Raw genomic sequence first — 20,955 nt, forward strand, 5'->3', positions numbered from 1 at the left:
TGTGCTGAGAGACGCAGGCTGGAGGTGATGGTGTGCTGAGAGACGCAGGCTGGAAGTGATGGTGTGCTGAGAGACGCAGGCTGGAGATGATGGTGTGCTGAGAGACGCAGGCTGGAGATGATGGTGTGCTGAGAGATGCAGGCTGGAGATGATGGTGTGCTGAGAGACAATGCAGGGGGGAGATGGTGGTGTGGCTGACGTGTCGACCATTTCTCCATGTTGTCCATGTCAATGTCAACCAATAGTGGTCGACCTAATGAGTATCGGCCCTAACATTGTCGACAATCTGAATGGAAACCACACAGTATATATAGAGAGGTTATCAGTAGCGGATTTCGCTACGGGCATATGGGATTTTTGCCCGGGGCGGCGCTACTGGTGGTGCCCCCTGTTGCAGTGCTGTCACAGCTGTGCGGTGCGCTATGCACCACACAGCATTGTGGGACCGGCACATAGACGCTAGGGGTCATAATTGACCTCTAGTGTCTATGCTGTGCTATGGGAGAGACGTCATGACGTCTCTCCCATAGATCAGAGGAGCGGCGCCGGCGGACGGAGATGGAGGTAAGCAGCGGTCGGGAATCAGGAGCGGGGATGGTGAGTATTAATTAATTTTTTATATATTTTTTTTTGTAAGCGGCACAAACGGGGACACAAGTCTACAGGGGGCACAAACGGGGGCACAAGTCTACAGGGGGCACAAACGGGGCACAACTCTACATGGGGCATACCTGACCACACCCCTTTATGAAGCCACACCCCTATTTTCGCCCGGGGCGCCACAAGGGCTAGAACCGACCCTGGAGGTTATGTATCAAGATAGCTTTTCTGGGGGGAAAATGCATTTCAATGAAAAACCATTACTTTCTCACAATAAATATTGTCAGAATATAAGAAGCAGTTTTGCTATAATTGTCATATTTTTTCCCGGTAATCAGTTGCTTTCATCATTCTGTTTGGAGATTTCTGTTTTGTATGTCAAGTGAGTGGGAGTCATATGTATCATTCTCAGAATGGGAAATCTACCCAATGTTTAACGTCTGTTTATAACGGCAGCTCCTGCTGGTATTAATAGGAAGAAACCCTCTGTGATTTAATTTGCAAATACTGGACATATAATAATAATAATAATAATAATAATAATGAAATGACCACTGGCTTGTAATATCTGATGAGAGAGTTCGATAAGTAAAGATATTTCTATTGACGCTTGGCGCTCTCAGACATGTGAGCCGGGGATATGCTGGGTCTAGCAGGGGACAAATTCATGGGTCTCAGCTCCGTGACCCTTGTTGGGAGCAGGATCGTGGACCCGGAATTTAATCCCAGGTTGTTTGCTTTCACACATGAAGAAATCCTGGATTGATGCGTGTTCACGTGCAAAAACCTAGAAAACCTAGAAAAAGACACAGGGGTAAATTTACTAAAGTGTGAGTTTTTTTTTTTAGAAATGTAGATGTTGTAACCAATCAGATTTTACTTATAATTCATCGAGCACCTTCTAGAACAGGCATGTCCAGCTGGAGGGCCGCAGTTTGGACATGCCTGTTCTAGAAGATAATAGCTAGAATCTGATCGGTTGCTATGGGCAACATCTCCACTTCTTAAAAAAAACCTCACACTTTAGTAAATATATCCCACAGAAAGGGGATTTAACTGATGCCCCCAGTTCTCTTTGAGTCTTCTTGATGAATAGGGTTGCTGTAATATACCTTTAATCAGGGACACATATGGATTATACAGGTTTTGTGGCTGATTAAACCCAGGGGAAATGCAGACTTGAAGTCAGCCAGCCACAGAATCTGTGTAATTCATATGTGTTCCTTATTAAATGGATGTTATGTCATCACTACCATAGGGAGGGGGGGAGATGTAATAAGCCTTGGAGAGTAATAAAATGGGGAGAGATAAAGTACCAACCAGCCAGCTCCTGACATTTTTCAAGCATAGCCTGTAACATGGCAGTTATTGTAGGAGATGATTGGCTGGTATTTTATCTCTCTCCACTTTCTCACTCTCCAAGGTTTAGTATATTTCCACCGTAGGTGTACATTTACTAAGCAGTGATAAGAGTGGAGAAGTGAGCCAGTGGAGAAGTTGCCCATGGCAACCAATCAGCACTGAAGTAACATCTATAATTTGAATACTATAAAATGATTTAGAGCTACAGATTGGTTGATGGGGAACTTTTTCCACTGGCTCACTTCTCCGCTCTTATCACTGCTCAGTAAATGTTCCCCTTAGTCTGTAAAATGCGTAGGACGTTGACATCGATGCACTGCACACGTCCAACACACAAGCAGCCCATGCGCGATTCCTTTGTCTTTGGGGGTAATTCAGACCTGATTGCAGCAGCAAATTTGTTAGCAGTTGGGCAAAACCATGTTGCACTGCAGTGGGGGCAGATGTAACATGTGCAGAGAGAGTTAGATTTTGGTGAAGTGTGTTCAAACTGAAGTCTAAATTGCAGTGTAAAAATAAAGCAGCCAGTATTTACCCTGCACAGAAACAAAATAACCCACCAAAATCTAAAGGGCCCTACACACTGGCCGACATGACTGCACGATATGAACGATCTCGTTCATTAATGAACGAGATAACGTTCATATCATGCAATGTGGAGGCTCCAGCGATGAACGATGCGCGGCCCCGCGCTCGTTCATCGCTGGTCCCCCGTCGGCTGTACATGCAGGCCAATATGGACGATCTCGTCCATATTTGCCTGCACTTCAATGCAGCCGGTAGACGGGGGGAGTGAAGAAACTTCACTCCCCCGTCACTGCCCCCCCGCCGCTGGGTCGCCCATCGGCCGTATCCGCCGTCGGGCAGCTCGGAGGCGGATCGGCCAGTGTGTAGGGCCTATAACTCTCTCTGCACATGTTATATCTGCCACACCTGCAGTGCACATGGTTTTGTCCATCTGCTAACAAATTTGCTGCTACGATGAGGTCTGAATTACCCCTTTTATCGGAATCGCAACACTAAAAAGCGATGTTATTGCATATCAGGATGCTTTTCCTTTTCTTATTCCCACTGAAATATGCTTAGTACCTATGACAATATATTTTACGTTACATTAATTAGTCGAAATTTATACAATATTTGATGGAAGGCATTCTCTGATACATATCCCCCATAAAGTGGTAAATGAATAACAATTATATCCACCTGTAATGACAGGTTGCGTTCTTATGAGTATAGCACTTCTGTCCCTGTGTAATGTCTATAAAGCGGCAAATTCCCAGCCCTTGTCAGTAATGGATGTGAGAGCCTCAGCCCCCTGGTGTCTCTGATAGACACAAGAAGCAGCACCCTGCTCTATTGTTCAGGCTCCTGGGGCTGCTGTGCTGTCTGAGGCTAGGAAGGCTTAGGGCTGCAGGCAGAGGTTATGAAAGTAATGTGGAAAAGTTTTGTTTTGTTCTGAGTTGCGAACAGATGAGGATCTTCCTGATGAAGCTGCTGTGTGTCAGATGGGAGTGGGGAGTGGAGGGAGGAGGTGAATGGCCACTCACTGGAGAGGGGAGGAGAGAGCAAAACAGAAACTCATTGAAATGTGTAGAATGAGACAGAGACACACAACTGCAAGCCAAGCAGAGATAGCAAGGTAAGAGACTGTCAGTGTGCCTGCTATGTACAGGTTGCAGCCTGCTGGGCACTATCCCTCTCTCCTAGGTAGCTAGGAATGAAAGGGTTAATGATGGGTGGGCTGGAGACCACTGTGGGTACAGAGCTGTCCTATAGGGTGATGCTACAGAAATAGTGGTAGATACATGGAGTGGTCCCTCCAGCAGGAAGGTGGAAGGTGGAAGTGCAGAGGTGGAAGTGCATAACATAGGCTGGAAAAGACAGAAATAAACCAGGAGTGCATGAGGTCCTATGCCATAAGGGTGAAATGTGCTGTGGGGGGTGGGTAGGGGTTGTCATGCTGGGACTGTTCCATGCCACTTGGCGGAGGAGACCGAGGTCATATGGGGGCCCTGCAGACCTCTGGTGTCTGGGTGTACTTTACTCCTCTTGTCCTTGATCTGATGGTTATGGTATCTTCTCCTGTGTCAGCAAGAAGATTACAGAAATCAATGTTTTCCTTCTTGTTTATCTGCTTGGAGGTGGCTGACGGTGGAAGGAATTTATTTACAAGTGCAAAGTTGGCTAATCTGCAGAGCAGCCAACACCCCGCCATAGAGAACACGGCGCTGCCATTACATTGCTCAATGTCTGATGCTTGTTCAGTGACTGGTAATGTCTTCTGATGTGACCTGGCATAAAGTGTCACTGTACACAATAATACCCAGCTGACTGCCCCCTCTCTGTCCTGTATCTGCAGGACTTTCCCTAACTCTAATGGTGCTCACGTCTCCTGTAACGCAGTACAGAAATGCCATGTAGTACGCTGGCTGCCTGTCCACAATACTGTTGTATCTGTCTATCTTCAGTCCTTTTAGAAGAAAGTGCTGTGTAAATATTCACACATGCAGCCGGTGTGCCCTGTGAGTCCACTTTAATGGATTTGTCTGTGCAATAGTGTTATGTCATTTATCATAGTATTTGCCAGATGTGCTCCAGGCTGAAACGAACCCAGAATCTGGTGTGTATTGTCCTGTGCGAGGCAAGTGAGAGTTGTGCTGAAACTTTCCATATTCCTGGCAGCAGACTGGTAAATGTGACTCCCTCCCTACACCATATTCTCCCCTGCCACCAGAGTCCAGGGGTAATCCCTGCCTCCCCCTCCTGGTATCCCCCATTGCATCCTCCCACCCCTCCTCACCCACCCCCAGCCCCCCTCCTCACTTCACAATAGGGAACAGTACCTTCTCCCCCTACACCACATTCTCCCCTGCCACCAGAGGCCAGAGGTAATCCCTGCCTCCCCCCCACTAACTCACTCACCATCCTGGTCTCCCCCATTGCATCCCACCCCCCAGCCCCCCTCCTCACTTCACAATAGGGAAGGTTACCTTCTTCCCCTACAGCACATTCTCCCCTGCCACCAGAACCCAGAAGTAATCCCTGCCTCCCCCCCACTAACTCACTCACCATCCTGGTCTCCCCCATTGCATCCCACCCCCCAGCCCCCCTCCTCACTTCACAATAGGGAACAGTACCTTCTTCCCCTACAGCACATTCTCCCCTGCCACCAGAACCCAGAAGTAATCCCTGCCTCCCCCCCACTAACTCACTCACCATCCTGGTCTCCCCCATTGCATCCCACCCCCCAGCCCCCCTCCTCACTTCGCAATAGGGAACAGTACCTTCTCCCCCTACAACACATTCTCCCCTGCCATCAGAGCCCAGAAGTAATCCCTGCCTCCCCCCTCTAACTCACTCGTCATCCTGGTCTCCCCGATTGCAACCCACCCCTCCTCATTTCACAAAAGGGAACGGTACCTTCTCCCCCTACACCAGAGCCCACCTTCTCCCCATATATACTGCTCCCCCCACTAGCTCTAGCTGTGCCCTCTTCCCCTTCCATATCTGAGCCCCCCACCCTTCCTACCAACCTAGTCACCTGCAGGGCACAAGGCAGTAGAACGCAGTCAGAGGTCTCTTTGTAGTGACTTGTTCCGGCCATTTTTCTGCCCTGAAGTGCTTAATCCTAATGTTTTCTAAAATCTTAATGGGATCTATTCATCATCACTAATCTCTACAAAAGTAGGTGAAAATTAACATTTTCACTTAATTTTGTAAAAATTAAGTTTTGGGGCCATTCATCATGAAGGTAACGCAGGAGATATCACAGATATCCCCAGCTTATCTTTTCTCTCCCGTGCCTCATTCATCAAGCTCGGAAAATACAATATTTTTGGAGCTTGACTGCAGGAGCGCATGCCATCTACAGATGGCGAATGCTCCCTCACCCCACTTCTTACCTATGGGAAGCAGGTCTGGCTTGCGATCAGGTATCCTCCTGGATCCCACCGCCGCTGTCCTTCTTCTTCTGCTGCACACTGGGGGCTTGTGCGTCTGCGTGAACCCTGGTGTACGCAGGCGCACTAGTGCTAGCCGTGGCACATTTTTTCACTGCTACAAAACGTTTATCTCAGGGGTGCCATGAAAAAAATGCTGATACTCTAGGGTGCCGTGATTCAAGAAAGTTTGGGAACCACCCATGTAAATGTAATTACTGACTGAATGTAACATCTTCCCATCCTAATTCTACCTCACTCCTCCATTCACCTCACTCAAGACTTTTTACTTTGAGTCGTTCCATGTTAAAGTCCCAGTTTTCATCTTCTCTCTTCCATCCCTCCAGAAACATTTCCTCTTCATGGGTTCTGTGTACTGTTAGGCCCTACACACTGGCCGATAATCCTCAAAGATATGAACGATCTCGTTCATTATTGAACGAGATAACGTTCATATCTTTGAGTGTGGAGTCACCAGCAATGAACGATGCGCGGCCCCGTCCATATTTGCCTGCACTTCAATGGAGCCGGTGACGGGGGGAGGAAGAAACTTCACTCCCCCCATCACTGCCCCCCCGCCACCGTGTCGCCCGTCGGCCAGCTCGGCGGCGGATCGTTAAATGTGTAGGGCCCTTAAGTCTTGGAGAGAGATAAAGTGAATAGAGATAAAGTACCAGCTAACCAGTTCCTAACTTATTTTTTAGACACATCCTGTAACATGGCCATTAGGAGCTGATTAGCTGATTTACTGTATCTTTCTCCACTTAATCACTGTCCAAGGCTTAGGAAATCTCCCCAGTGGTAAATTTCCCATTAGAGACGTGAGGCACGTGCCTAAGGGCTGCACATGTTTGGGGGCGGCACTTGGATGCTTGTGTTGGTTCTGTCAGCCCAAAAAGTAGCAGTGACTGCTAAATATTTCCACTGTACTGTAACATATGCCAGCCTGAATGGTGTGTAAATGGGTAGGACAAGCACATACTGCCCCTATAAGCTGTCCTACTTAGTAAATATGTATACATACAGTAATTAAAAAAAAATAAAAAATGTCCTAGTGGCTTTTTTAGTATTCTATTAAATTGGTTATAAACTCTCATTTGATGATAGTCAATCCATGAAAAGAATAAAATTAGGGGTGCGTTAGTGTTGTGCCTAGGGGCGCTCTTACCCCTAAATCCACCCCTGCATCTCCCCCTAACAGGGGTATGCAGTTAGCTCAGTTTTTTCGCCTAGGAGAAAAAACTGAGCTTTTTCGCCATTTCTTAGGGCAAATGGAGATTCGCCCCTGTGCAATAGCAGGGCCCGATTTTCGCCTAGGTGAAAAATTCCAGCACTGGCGAAAAACATGTGGATTGGCGAATTCACTCCCGATCCACGTGTTTTGGCGATTCTGCAAGCAGTTTTCGCCGGTTTTTGTGGCCATTTTCGCCAATGCCGATTCGCCTACAAAACAAAGATAAAACGACATGGGTGAAAATGTATTAAAAAACGGACGAAATCACCCACAAATGAATACGGTGGGTCGAATTAGTTCAGTTTTTTTCCATCTAGGCGAAAAAACTGAGCTAATTGCATACCCCTTATGTGTGGTATACTTTCCACACACACAGTGGAGGAGATTACACCTGGGAGATGTGGGGCTTAGTTGTCATTCTTAGTTTCAGTGTTTATATGAGACGGATATGGACACGCAGCGTGTCGGAGAGTGAGTCCCGAGGAGGAGATGGCGAAGTAACTTTCCGTCAACACAACCCAATGTCTCAGCGTTTGTGTTTATTAATTATAATGGGGGAAATTTGTCAAAGCTTGGAGAGAGATATAGTAGAGAGAGCGAGATAAAGTATCAACCAATCAGCTCCTAACTGTCATTTTTCAAACTCAGCCTGTAACATGGCAGTTAGTAATTTATGTCTCCCTGAGCTTTGATAACTCTCCCCCAGCGAGACATCACTGGCTACTATCAGGGATATCACGAAAACATGCTCTGCTATCACTTGAAGCAGAAGGATTTGTTGATCTCTCTGGGATGTTGGCAGATCACAGCACATGACAAATTAATTGCCAAGTTATTATATGAAGGTGACTGGGGTTACTAGTCCGGTTTTGGTCTCTGTAGGCTACTGTATCCGTCTTCCTCTGTGGTTCTGTCGGTGCACCTCGCTTCTGATATTACAGTAACAGATGTGTCTACTTTATTTGTTACTGCGGTTATATTGATCAGTCTCCTTAAATTATATTATATTGCATTGATGCTTTTTTACGTTCAGTATTATTGTGTTTTAATTGCTGGTGCTATATATTGTCTTTATCAGTAAGGCTGTGCTATAAGTCAGGGTGATCCATTGCCGCAACCTGTCAGCACTTAGCCTGTTTCGCTGGCCCTTGCTTACTATGGACATGAGCTGTAATATGGCGGGGCGGGATGTACTAATGTACATCGACGCCCAGCACCACAATGTTGATCCCATATGTACTTACATATGCGATCAGCATTGTGGAGGACAGCTCTTCCGAAAAGAACTATTATCCGCAATGCGCAGCAGTTGCCTGACTTCCGGGATTCATCCCCGGGAGTTAGTCTGCGCCTGCGCTGGGTGACGGGGGCGGGCGCGAGTCATGCTGGGAGGGATCCGATCGGATCCCTCACACAGTGCTGTGGAGAAAGCCCCCAGACTTCTATGGAGCATCGCTAGCAAAAGCTGACGAACCCCGCCGCAGCGCTGACCTGCCAGCCGGGGGTTAGTACATTAGGAAAATGCTGTAAACGGGAGTCTACCACATTTTACATTTAGTACATCCCGCACATGGTATCCGTAATAATTGTCTGTAGTGGAAGCGTTATTCCTGACATCAGAACTTGCACTTGGAAACAATGACATTTTCTATACTATTTACAGAAGTTTCTAGAATATTTCTGACTGCTGATAAAGATGACATCACCGGTGGCATTCGTGCACTTGGCACCTACCATGCGCAGTGCATGATTTCCGCAGCCAGTGTCTGATTGGCACAACAACTGGCTTAAGACGGCCCCGCGGAGGAGGAGAGCTGTGTGAAGGCTAAAATTAAGAGATGGGAGAAGAACGAGAGGCAGCGGCAGGGGAGAGAGAGTCTGATGGGCAGGAAAACACAGAGTGACAGGAAAGTGAGCTGGAAAAGAAGTAAGACAGAGCGGAAAAACAGACGGTAGCGGGAGAGAAAGAAAGTGAGGAAGAGGGATAAAGAGACGGGGAGTGGAGAGGAATGGGGAAGAGACAGATTTCCTAGCCTCGGGTACAGAGCTGTGATGACCAATCTGAGTAGACCCTGGCTCAATCAGATGACCAATGTTTAAACAGAGTTATGTGATGCTGCGTCTTAGGACCCAGCAGCGGATCGCAGAAGCCGTCATGAGGCGTCTACTTACACAATGCGCCTCCGGCACTGGTATATTTTCACATCGCTGCTGTATCCAAAGATGTGAAAACTGCGTCCATCTTTGAATCAGGCCTATTGTCACCAGCATTCTCTGGGTGTACAGGAGACACAGTACAGGGCTGGTGTTGTCTTTAGCTGTATAGAGAGAAAGGAGAGTTCTGAGGTCACCAGGAATAGGGAACTGAATGTATGAATGATGACTTAGCACTTGTAGCCGAACATGAAAGCAGAGATGTCTGTGAGGGAAAGATAATGAGATTGTGAAAGCCTTGTCATGTGACTACATCTGCAATCCATTCTTATTTCTCTTACGTCCTGGAGGATACTGGAGTCATTTAGTACCATGGGGTATAGACGGGTCCACTAGGAGCCATGGGCACTTTAAGAATTTGATAGTGTGGGCTGGCTCCTCCCTCTATACCCCACCTACCAGACTCAGTTTAAAAAATGTGCCTAGAGGAGTCGGTCACACTGTAGGAAGCTCCGGAAGAGTTTTCTCCATTTATTTTCTATGCTTCGTGGGACTTAGGGGACGGCCCAACCTCTTGAAGGGTTAATGGTCCCGTTCCCCGCTGACAGGACACTGAGCTCCTGAGGGACCTATTCGCAAGCCCCACCACGGTGAGCGTACAGTCCCACAGCACGCCGCCACCCCTAACAGGGCCAGAAGAATGAAGAGTGGTGAGTACTGAGCCAGCGCCCCAGCACCGGCCATTATGGCGGCATGAGGGTACGGAGACGCACGGCTTCTAAAAGTGGCAGTACACAACTGTGTCCCCGTACACAGTACCCATACTGGCACAACAATCTTAAAACGTTTTCTCCATTTTAAGCACCAGATTCCTCAGCCAGTATAAAAAAAGCGGGAAGACCGCGCGCCAATGAAGGAACGGGGCTTCACTAGGAGAGGATCCAGCAGCTCACCAGCGCCATTTTCCCTCTGCAGTGGACAGACTCTGACAGGACAGGGACACGCAGCTCCTCCAGTGTGACTCCAGATTACCTCAGCGGTACCAGGGGGTCATAGCAGGGGGATAGCGACTATTAGTGTACCCCTATCAGGGTACTTAGTCTGCGACCCGGCTATGCTTGGCATTAGCGATAAGGGCGCGGTGGGGGCTGGCTCCAAATAACTCTGTGTCTCCCTGAAGGGCTCTTTGTGGGTTAATTGTGCTTAACCTTTTCCTGTGTGTGTGTGCTGTCACATTTACAGTATGTCAGGCAAAGAGTGTGTGTCTTGTACAGCGGAGTGTTTCTCTTCACCAGGGGGCTCACTACTGGCTACTTGGGGTTCACAGGCTAGTGGGGCTGAACCGGAATGGGTTAATTCTCTTAAGGGAATGATCTCAACTCTTTATACAAAATTGTCCCGCAATGAGAAAGAGACGCAATACTTAAAACAGACTGTGGATGAGTTTTCGAACAGAGACTCAGTCCCCAAGACGGCATCTCAATCCCCTCCCATTTGTCCGCAAAAGCGATCTCTGGCCCATATCCTGCAGTCTGACTATGACGCTGACAGGTCAGACATGGAGGAGAAGGAGGTGGACTCAGGGGGGGGGGGGGGGGATGCAGCTCTGTCACAGGGAATAGAGGCTCTTATAGAGGCTATCAGAGATGTTCTGCATGTTTCTGATAAAGTGTCAGAGGAACATGAGGAATCTTATTTTAATGTGAAAAAAAGGAGGCCTCAGTCACTTTTCCTGCATCTAAGAATTGAATACCCTGTTTGAAGAACTATGGGTTGATCCTGATAAAAAGTTTCAGATCCCTAAAAGGTTGCTCTCTCTTCTTCTCCTTTTCCTCTGGAGGATAGGGAAAAAAATGGGAAAATCCACCGATAGTGGACGCATCAGTCTCTAGGCTGTCGCATAAGATTGTATTGCCTGTTCCTGGTGCAGCCTCCCTGAAATACACAGCTGATCGTAAAATTGAGACTACACTCAAATCATTTGTACACAGCTGCTGGGGTGGTCCAAAGACCCACTATTGCAAGTGCGTGGATCACTAAAGCCATTGCTAAATGGTCAGGTAACCTAATTGAGGGGTTAGATTCCTTATCTAGGGGGGATGTTGTCTTACTCCTGCAGCATATACAGGACTCTGCGAACTTTATGGTGGAAGCCATAAAGGAAATAGGCATGCTTAACGCACGCACCACCGCTATGGCAGTGTCGGCACGCAGGGGCTTATGGCTACGCCAGTGGACTGCTGACGCGGACTCCAGGAAAGGCGTGGAAGGCCTACCATTCACAGGAGAGGCCTTGTTCGTAGATGAATTAGACAAATGGATCTCCACTGCTACTGCAGGTAAGTCTACGTATCTTCCTTCCGCAGCCCCCCCAACCAAGAAGACTTATTCAGCTTCTAAGTTACAGTCCTTTCGGATGGCCAAGTTCAAGGGCAAATCCAGAGGTGCTTTTACGTCCTCCAGCGGCGCAAGAGGTAAAACACGCAAACCAGCAACAGCAGGTGCTCAGGAACAGAGCTCAGGCTCTGCTTCCTCAAAGACTTCAGCATGACGGTGGACCGCAATGCCTGGAAGGCTGTCAGGTGGGAGCACGTCTACAATTCTTCAGTCAGATCTGGTCAAATTCGTGCCAGGATCCCTGGGTCATAGATCTTATTTCCCAGGGCTACAGACTGGAGTTCCAAGATCTGTTGGGCAAATGGACCTGATCGCATCTTCACATGCACCAGAGCATCAGTCTGTCGCCAAAAGCCAGGATCTCCCTTCTGTGGTGGCTACAGACTTCTCACCTCATTGAGGGTTGGATGTTCAGAATTCAGAACTGGATTCTGCTAACCACAGACGCAAGCCTCAGAGGTTGGGGAGCAGTCACTCAGGGGGTGCAGTTTCAAGGAAGTCGTCCTTCCAGTCAACATTCTGGAACTCAGGGCCATATACCACGCCCTTCTGCAGGCCTCACATCTCCTTCAAGATCGGGCCATTCAGGTCCAGTCGGACAACGTGACGGCAGTAACGTACATAAACCGACAGGGTGGAACGAAAAGCAGAGCAGCAATGTCAGAGGTGTCAAGAATTCTCCTCTGGGCAGAGAGAAATGCTGTGACGTTGTCAGCGGTCTTCATTCCGGGAGTAGACAGCTGGGAAGCAGACTTCCTCAGCAGACACGACCTGCACCCAGGGGAGTGGGGCCTTTACCCAGAAGTGTTCAGGTGCTTGACAAGTTGATGGGGATATCCACAGATCGACATGATGGCCTCTCGTCTCAACAAGAAGCTCAAGCAGTATTGTTCCAGGTCGAGAGACCCACAGGCGGTGGCAGTAGACGCCCCTGACGACTCCATGGGTCTATCAGATGGTGTACGTGTTTCCACCACTTCCATTGATCCCTAGAATTCTAAAGAGAATAAAAAGGGTAAAGGTTCAAGCAATTCTAATTGCTCCGGACTGGCCAAGAAGGGCCTGGTACGCGGACCTTCTGGAGATGCTCCTCGAAGATCTGTGGCCTCTACCTCTTCGTGAAGATCTTCTGCAACAGGGCCCGTTCGTCTATCAGGACTTACCGCAGCTGCGTTTGACGGCATGGAAGTTGATTGGCTGATTCTAGCCAGAAGAGGGATCCCTAACAAGGTTATCCCGACTATGATCCAAGCCAGGAAGGGGGTAACGTCTAAGCATTACCATCGTATTTGGAAGAAATAAGTCTCTTGGTGTGAGAGCAGAAAATTTTCTGCGGTGGAATTCCATATAGGACGTTTCCTTCTTTTTCTACAAGCAGGAGTGGATGTGGGCCTACGTCTGGGCTCCATAAAAGTCCAGATTTTGGCCTTGTCCATTTTCTTTCAGAAATAATTGGCTCCTCTCCCTGAGGTCCAGACATTCTTGAAATGTGTTCTGCACATCCAACCTCTCTTTGTGCCTCCCACGGCTCCTTGGGATCTCGATGTGGTGCTGCATTTCCTCCAATCAGACTGGTTTGAGCCGTTACAGGAGGTGGACATAAAATTTCTTACGTGGAAGACCATCACACTGTTGGCCTTGGCTTCAGCAAGGCGTGTGTCGTAGCTGGGGGCTTTGTCTCACAAAAGTCCCTATTTAATTTTCCATGAGGACAGAGCTGAACTCAACTCGTCAGCAATTTCTTCCTAAGGTGGTGTCTACGTTTCACATCAACCAACCTATTGTGGTCCCAGTTGTCACCGACACCTCTGCTATTTCAAAGTCTTTGGATGTTGTGAGGGCTTTGAAGATGTATGTAAAGAACAGCTCGTCACAGAAAGACGGACTCGCTATTTGTTCTTTATGATCACAATAAGATTGGGTGTCCTGCTTCAAAGCAAACTATTGCACTCTGGATAAGACTTACTATCCAGCATGCTTATTCCATGGCAACTTTGCCATGTCCAGAATCTGTACAGGCCCACTCTACTAGGTCGGTGGGTTCTTCCTGGGTGGCAGCCCGGGGTGTCTCGTCTTTACAACTCTGCCGAGCAGCTACTTGGTCATGTTCGAACATGTTTGCAAAGTTCTACAAGTTTCATACTTGGCCTCTGAGGACCTTCAGTTTGGTCATTCAGTTCTGCAGGAACCTCAGCACTCTCCCACCCGGTTTGGGAGCTTTGATACATCCCCATGGTACTAAATGGACCCCAGTATCCTGTAGGACGTAAGAGAAAATAGGATTTTAATTACATTCCGGTAAATCCTTTTCTCGTAGTCTGTAGAGGATGTTGGGCGCCCAGTGGTTCGTTCTTCCTGCAGTGTTACTTGGTTAAGTAATGTTGGTTCAGCCGTTGCTATTCCTGTTTCAAGTTTGGTTAGCTTGGCTTTCCTCTTGGGGGTGTGTGTGTGTGTGTGTGTGTGTGTGTGTGTGTTGGTTCAGAATTTCACAACTATCCTTAGCTATCCTTCTCTCGAAGTATATCCGTCTCCTCGGGCACAGTTTCCTAGACTGAGTCTGGTAGGAGGGGCATAGAGGGAGGAGCCAGCTCACACTATCAAATTCTTAAAGTGCCCATGGCTCCTAGTGGACCCGTCTATACCCCATGGTACTAAATGTACCCCAGTATCCTCTACGGACTACGAGAAAAGGATTTACCGGTTGGTAATTAAAATACTATTTTCACGTTTCCTTTCCGCATTGAATGTCTTGCTCTGTGCCTGAGACCACCTGAAGAGATAATTGCCACCCGGGTGCGGGCACTGCTACAGTGGGGGGCTAATTTGTAAATTTACTTCTGTGATACTGCTAGGCGGACCTTATATTATTTTCTGTCCAAATCAGGGTTCAAGAAGCAGGTAGACAAGATTCTCAGCCAGCAGTCTCTTAGGGGTAGGGGTCTATACATGAAGCAGTGAAAAGTGTGTAGTGAGCCAGTGGAGAAGTTGCCCATGGCAACCAATCAGCTGCTCTGTATAATTTTATAGTATACAAATTATAAATGTTACTTGAATGTGGATTGGTTGCCATGAGCAACTTCTCCACTGGCTCACTTCTCCACACTTTTTTCACTGCTTCATGAATAGACCTGTAAGCCTCCTACACTGCTCTTTGGGGCACCAGTGAAATCATTTTCTGGCTATGCTGGCCAGCTCTCTCTGCACCTCCTCATACCCCATTCAGGAATGAGGCTGCAGAGGAAGGCATTCTTTTTGCCTGGGAGGTGGCTGGGGGGACCCAGAAGTCCACAGAGGTTTCTGGATCACCCTGGGCCTCTAGGGAATAAGGTAAGTGCATTCTCCCTATAAAATCTCAGAGTACTAGGTACAACATTTATACAGTTGTACCTAGTACTCTGCGGGATCAGGCTTTTAGGATTTGGTATGAAATACCGTTTGATGGGATTCTGACAGTCAGGAGATCGACGCCAGAATCCTGGCAGCTTCGCTCGCCACACTATTATATTCCCCCTCGGGTGGTGGTGTGGACCCGAGTGGGAATACCGGGCTTCTGTCTGGATTCCGACCGCTGGCATTTCACCTGCTGTCAGGATTCCGGCATCAGTATTCACATGACAACCGGTAAATTAACTGCATCCTGGCTTTTATATATGTTGCAGTGTTGTATTTAATTTATTTCCACATTTGTAGTATTTTTTACGTGTACATTTGTAACGGTGGCGGTACCGGTGGCTACTTCCCCAGACCCCAGCACACACATCTTATTACACATTGCGTGGCACTCAGTGCCAGACTCTCCCTCCTTTTGCAGCATAGCGCACCACGGGTTGGAGCCGCTGGACTCAGTCCATGCTGCAGCATTCAGCAGCTGCCCCCTTCTCTGCACTGGGGTGCTGGGATCCGGCTCTCCCAATTCCCCAGTGCGGCTCTGGTTTAGGAACCAGAAGTCCTTCTGCGCATGTGTCACTTGAAGCACCCCGGATGCGGTAGGATCCTCCTACTCCATGTACTAAGCATATGTGGTACATCCCGCCACACATTGCATTGATACCCCAATAAGAGCTGCCCTTTGGGATTAGTGACGGTCACTGGACTTCTGGATCTTGGCCTCGGGTGTCCGTCTGCGCATGCGCAGAGCAATGCGGCGGCCACGTGGGGGGTCAGAGAGGGATCCGATCCTTCTCACGGGGAATGCGGAAGGAAGGCCATAGGCTTCTATACAATTGCGCCAGCTTCCGCAATGAAGACCTGGGATGCGAAGCTTAGTACATATAGAAATGCGGTAAAAACCTCCAAAATTGTGTTTTTACCGCATTTTCCCTTTAGTTCGTCAGGCTGGGGTGGTCACACTGTATAGCAGAATGGGGTTCTGCTGATGTGTCCCACTACATCTTTCCTGCGTATTACAGAGTTCTAGAGCGGGGCCGCGATACGTACGGGTCGCAGCATGCTACTGTGCTTGCTTCACTAGCCGGCTCCCATTATAATGAATGGGCGGCAGGAGCGTGCATTTGGAAATGAGGTTAAAAACGCAGAAAATGTGTTTTTTACTGCATTTTTGCTTTAGTACATCCCGCCCACAGTGTGCGGCTGTTTTGGGTGTTGCGGTGAATAAGCGTTAAACCGTGGTCAGGGCTGTTATGGAGTGTAGCAGTCAGTACGGGATGACATAAAAAGAGGGATTGTCATGTAATGAGACTGAAGTGTTTATATACAGTACATTGTAGTCTTTACACACTGACTGGTTGTGTCACCCACCTATGGGGCAATGACCCCTGGTCTGTGGTTCTCTGCCTCCACTCTCAGTTCCAGCAAACTTCCAGCTGAATACTTAACACCCGACCCCGTGCTCGGATTTCCCATAATGTAGAAGTACCCACGTGAGGATCTTCCTGAGGCCAAACCCTGTGGCGGTTTTTCCCCCATCTTGTTCCTCTGCTGTTACCGCCGGCTGCCTCAGTCCAATCTGACCTTAGGGAGAGCGGCTCCCTGTGACATCTCAGGCCAGGAGATCACAGGCTGGCTGTGACTGATTGAAGATCGGAGTCCCATCATGTCTGACCTGTCCCGGTTTCTCTCCACGCAGCATCATACATCTGAGTAATTGGCTGAGATTATCTGAGATTTATTCTTTTCAATCCCAACTAATTCCTCGTTATCCTTATATTAATTATTGGCTGCTGTTCTCTGGGGAAAATCTGGGGCTGTTTTGCTGTTCAGTCTATCTAGCCCCTGACAATCGGCAAGAGCATGTTTTAAGGTACAGTGAGCTCGCTGAGTGCTGGGTTTACCTGGGGTTGCCATGGCGCAGCTGCTTATGGTAAAACCCTTCTGCCTCTCTTAGGGGCATTTGTCCTGCAGCTGTCTGGGATTCCTGCAGCTGTTTCCGTGTTTGGTTGAGGTCATGTTATTGGGCCGTCACCTATACAACAAGTCCATGGCCTAAGCCAGCCTTCATCCTTGCGGATCATTCTGTGCCTCGTGCCTCAGTGATGCTAACAAGCATAGTGATTTCTGTACTGTAAATTGTCATAAAAGTCCTGTCTGTGCTCCATTTGTCTCCGCAGATTGTTATTCTCCGGGATTTATACATTATTATTATTTCTGTAGGTGTATTTGAAATGGAAAAGAAAACAAGCTAATTGAGTGAACTTGAAATGATGAAAATTATATTATATACACATACAGCTGTGATTATCAGGGCCGGTTCTAGCCCTTGTGGCGCCCCGGATGAAAATAGGGGTGTGGCTTCATAAAAGGGCGTGGTCAGTTATGCCCCCTGTAGAGTTGTGCCCCCGTTTGTGCTCACAGTAGAGTTATGCCCCCATTTGTGCCCCCAGTAGAGTTGTTCCTCTTACAAAAATAAATAAATAATGTAATACTCACCATCCCCGCTCATGATTCTCGACCGCTGCTGCCCTCCGTCTCTGGCCGCCGCCGGCGCCACTCCTCCTCTGATCTATGGGAGAGACGTCATAACGTCTCTCCCATAGCACCGAATAGACACTAGAGGTCAATCATGACCCCTAGTGTCTATGTGCCGCTCCCACAATGCGGTGCGGTGCGCAATGACTTTATCGCGCACCGCACGGCATTACCGCACTGCACAGCATCTATGGAGGACCGTTGGCACCAGTAGCAGATCTTGCGGCGGCGGTCCGGGCAAAAATCCTGCATGCCCGTAGCAAGATCCGCTACTGGTGATTATACACAGAGTATTATACACTGTACTCTGATATGAATGACACTAGAGAAGTTGGTTTTGTAGAGCGAGGCTCTGGCTATACAACCCATGAGCTTTGCCGCTCTCCGTAATCGCTGTCCACCCTGTATTGGTTTTATTATTTTCCATGCAGTTTATAGTCTATGAATAGAGCAGGGATCCCCAGCGCTGTAGGTATGCACCATAAGGTGAATATATCACTAGTTGTGCCTTTGCCACTCTTTTCTTCCTGTACATATGAATTGTTCTGTGTTTAAGACACTAACCAGTATTCAATTAGCTGTGGGGTTTACTCCGCGACTAATTGCCAGCAAAAATCCCTGTGGCGCGGTGAAAGGCTATTCAATGACATAGCCTTTTTCCCGTGCCGAAAAATTGGGATTCACCCGCAGACACACACTGATTCTGTGAAAAGTTGGTGTCCCCCAAGGCTCTGTTCTTGGTCCTCTCCTTTTCTCTCTCTATACGTCCTCTTTAGGTGAACTCATTAGTTCTTTTTACTTCCAATATCACCTGTATGCTGATGACACTCAAATCTACCTCTCCTCCCCTGATCTCTCCACGGCTCTCCTCACTCATACCTCCAACTGTCTTTCTGCTATCTCTTTAGGGATGTCCCAGCGCTTTCTTAAACTCAACATGTCTAAGACTGAGCTGATCATCTTCCCACCCTCCCGCACAACTTCACCTCCCACAATCTCATTATCCATTGATGGCACGACTATCTCCTCTAGCCCCCAAGTGCGCTATCTTTGCGTAATCCATGACTCCTCCCTCTCCTTCAAACCACACATCCAGCACCTCTCACAAACCTGTCATTTTCATCTCAAAAAACATTTCCAGGATCAGACCTTTTCTCACCCAGGATACCACTAAGATCATTATTCACTCACTGGTCATCTCCAGACTGGACTACTGTAATCTCCTCCTAACTGGCCTCCCTGACAATTACCTCTCTCCACTCCAATCTATCCTCAATGCTGCTGCCCGGCTCATCTTCCTCACCGAACGCACTACGTCCACCTCCCCTCTCCTACAGGCCCTTCACTGGCTCCCCTTCCCTTTCAGAATCCAATTCAAACTTCTCACACTCACTTACAAAACCCTCACCCACTCCTCTCCCAATTACATCTCTGACCTTATCTCCCTTTATTCTCCCACCCATCCTCTTCGCTCTGCTAATGCACGCCAACTCTCCTGTCTTCTGATTACTTCCTCCCACTCCTATCTCCAAGACTTTTCACGTACTGCTCCCTTTCTCTGGAATTCTTTACCTCTCCCCCTCTACAAAACTTCAAACGGGCTCTTAAGACCCATTTCTCTAACGTCCTAGTGGATGCTGGGGACTCCGTCAGGACCATGGGGAATAGCGGCTCCGCAGGAGACAGGGCACAAAAGCAAGCTTTTAGGATCACATGGTGTGTACTGGCTCCTCCCCCTATGACCCTCCTCCAAGCCTCAGTTAGGTTTTTGTGCCCGGCCGAGAAGGGTGCAATCTAGGTGGCTCTCTTAAAGAGTTGCTTAGAAAAAGTTTTTAGGTTCTTTATTTTCAGTGAGTCCTGCTGGCAACAGGCTCACTGCATCGAGGGACTTAGGGGAGAGATTTTCAACTCACCTGCGTGCAGGATGGATTGGATTCTTAGGCTACTGGACATAGCTCCAGAGGGAGTCGGAACACAGGGCTCGCCCTGGGGTTCGTCCCGGAGCCGCGCCGCCGACCCCCCTTGCAGATGCTGAAGATGAAGAGGTCCGGAACCAGGCGGCAGAAGACTCTCAGTCTTCATCAGGTAGCGCACAGCACTGCAGCTGTGCGCCATTGTTGTCAGCACACTTCACACAGCGGTCACGGAGGGTGCAGGGCGCTGGGGGGGGGCGCCCTGGGCAGCAATGTATAATACCTGTATGGCGAAAAATACATCACATATAGCCCTTGAGGCTATATGGATGTATTTAACCCCTGCCAGATATCACAAACTCCGGAGAAGAAGCCCGCCGAAAAGGGGGCGGGGCCTATTATCCTCAGCACACAGCGCCATTTTCCCTCACAGAAAGGCTGGTGGGAAGGCTCCCATGATCTCCCCTGCACTGCACTACAGAAACAGGGTTAAAACAGAGAGGGGGGGCACTGATTTGGCGATATGTATATATATTAAAATGCTATAAAAGGAACACTTATATAAAGGTTGTCCCTGGATAATTATAGCGTTTTGGTGTGTGCTGGCAAACTCTCCCTCTGTCTCCCCAAAGGGCTAGTGGGTCCTGTCCTCTATCAGAGCATTCCCTATGTGTGTGCTGTATGTCGGTACGTGTGTGTCGACATGTATGAGGAAAATATTGGTGAGGAGGCGGAGCAAATTGCCTGTAATGGTGATGTCACTCTCTAGGGAGTCGACACCGGAATGGATGGCTTATTTATGGAAATTACGTGACAATGTCAACACGCTGCAAGCCGGTTGACGACATGAGAGGGCCGGCGAACAAATTAGTATCTGTCCAGGCGTCTCAAACATTGTCAGGGGCTGTAAAATGCCCATTTACCTCAGTCGGTCGACACAGACCCAGACACGGACACTGATTTCAGTGTCGACGGTGAAGAAACAAACGTATTTTCTTTTAGGGCCACACGTTAAGGGCAATGAAGGAGGTGTTACATATTTCTGATACTCCAAGTACCACAAAAAAGGGTATTATGTGTGAGGTGAAAAAACTACCTGTAGTTTTTCCTGAATCAGATAAATTAAATGAAGTGTGTGATGATGCGTGGGTTTCCCCCGATAGAAAATTATTGGCGGTATACCCTTTCCCGCCAGAAGTTAAGGCGCGGTGGGAAACACCCCTCAGGGTGGATAAGGCGCTCACACGCTTATCAGAACAAGTGGCGGTACCATCTACGGATAGGGCCGTACTTAAGGAGCCAGCTGATAGGAGGCTGAAAAATATCCTAAAAAGTATACACACACATGCTGGTGTTATACTGCGACCAGCGATCGCCTCAGCCTGGATGTGCAGAGCTGAGGTGGCTTGGTCGGATTCCCTGACTAAAA

General features: G+C 48.3%; 1 protein-coding gene across 3 annotated transcripts in view; it reads left to right on the forward strand.

The window, feature by feature from the left end:
• The window catches only part of SLC29A1 (solute carrier family 29 member 1 (Augustine blood group)), a 151,415-nt gene that overhangs the window by 15,556 nt on the left and 114,904 nt on the right, over window positions 1–20,955 (forward strand). Inside the window, exon 1 of one of the 3 annotated variants that reach the window (XM_063918813.1) lies at window positions 3,511–3,604. The exons of 1 other annotated variant lie outside the window; for it this stretch is intronic. The gene's annotated coding sequence lies outside the window, so the exon portion shown is untranslated. Of the gene's footprint in view, window positions 1–3,510; window positions 3,605–20,955 lie in introns of those variants that run through there. One more of the 3 variants, XM_063918812.1, reaches the window with a different exon arrangement.

The sequence above is a fragment of the Pseudophryne corroboree genome, chromosome 4 (genome assembly GCF_028390025.1).
Source record: "Pseudophryne corroboree isolate aPseCor3 chromosome 4, aPseCor3.hap2, whole genome shotgun sequence".
In the NCBI taxonomy this organism is placed as follows: Eukaryota; Metazoa; Chordata; class Amphibia; order Anura; family Myobatrachidae; genus Pseudophryne; species Pseudophryne corroboree.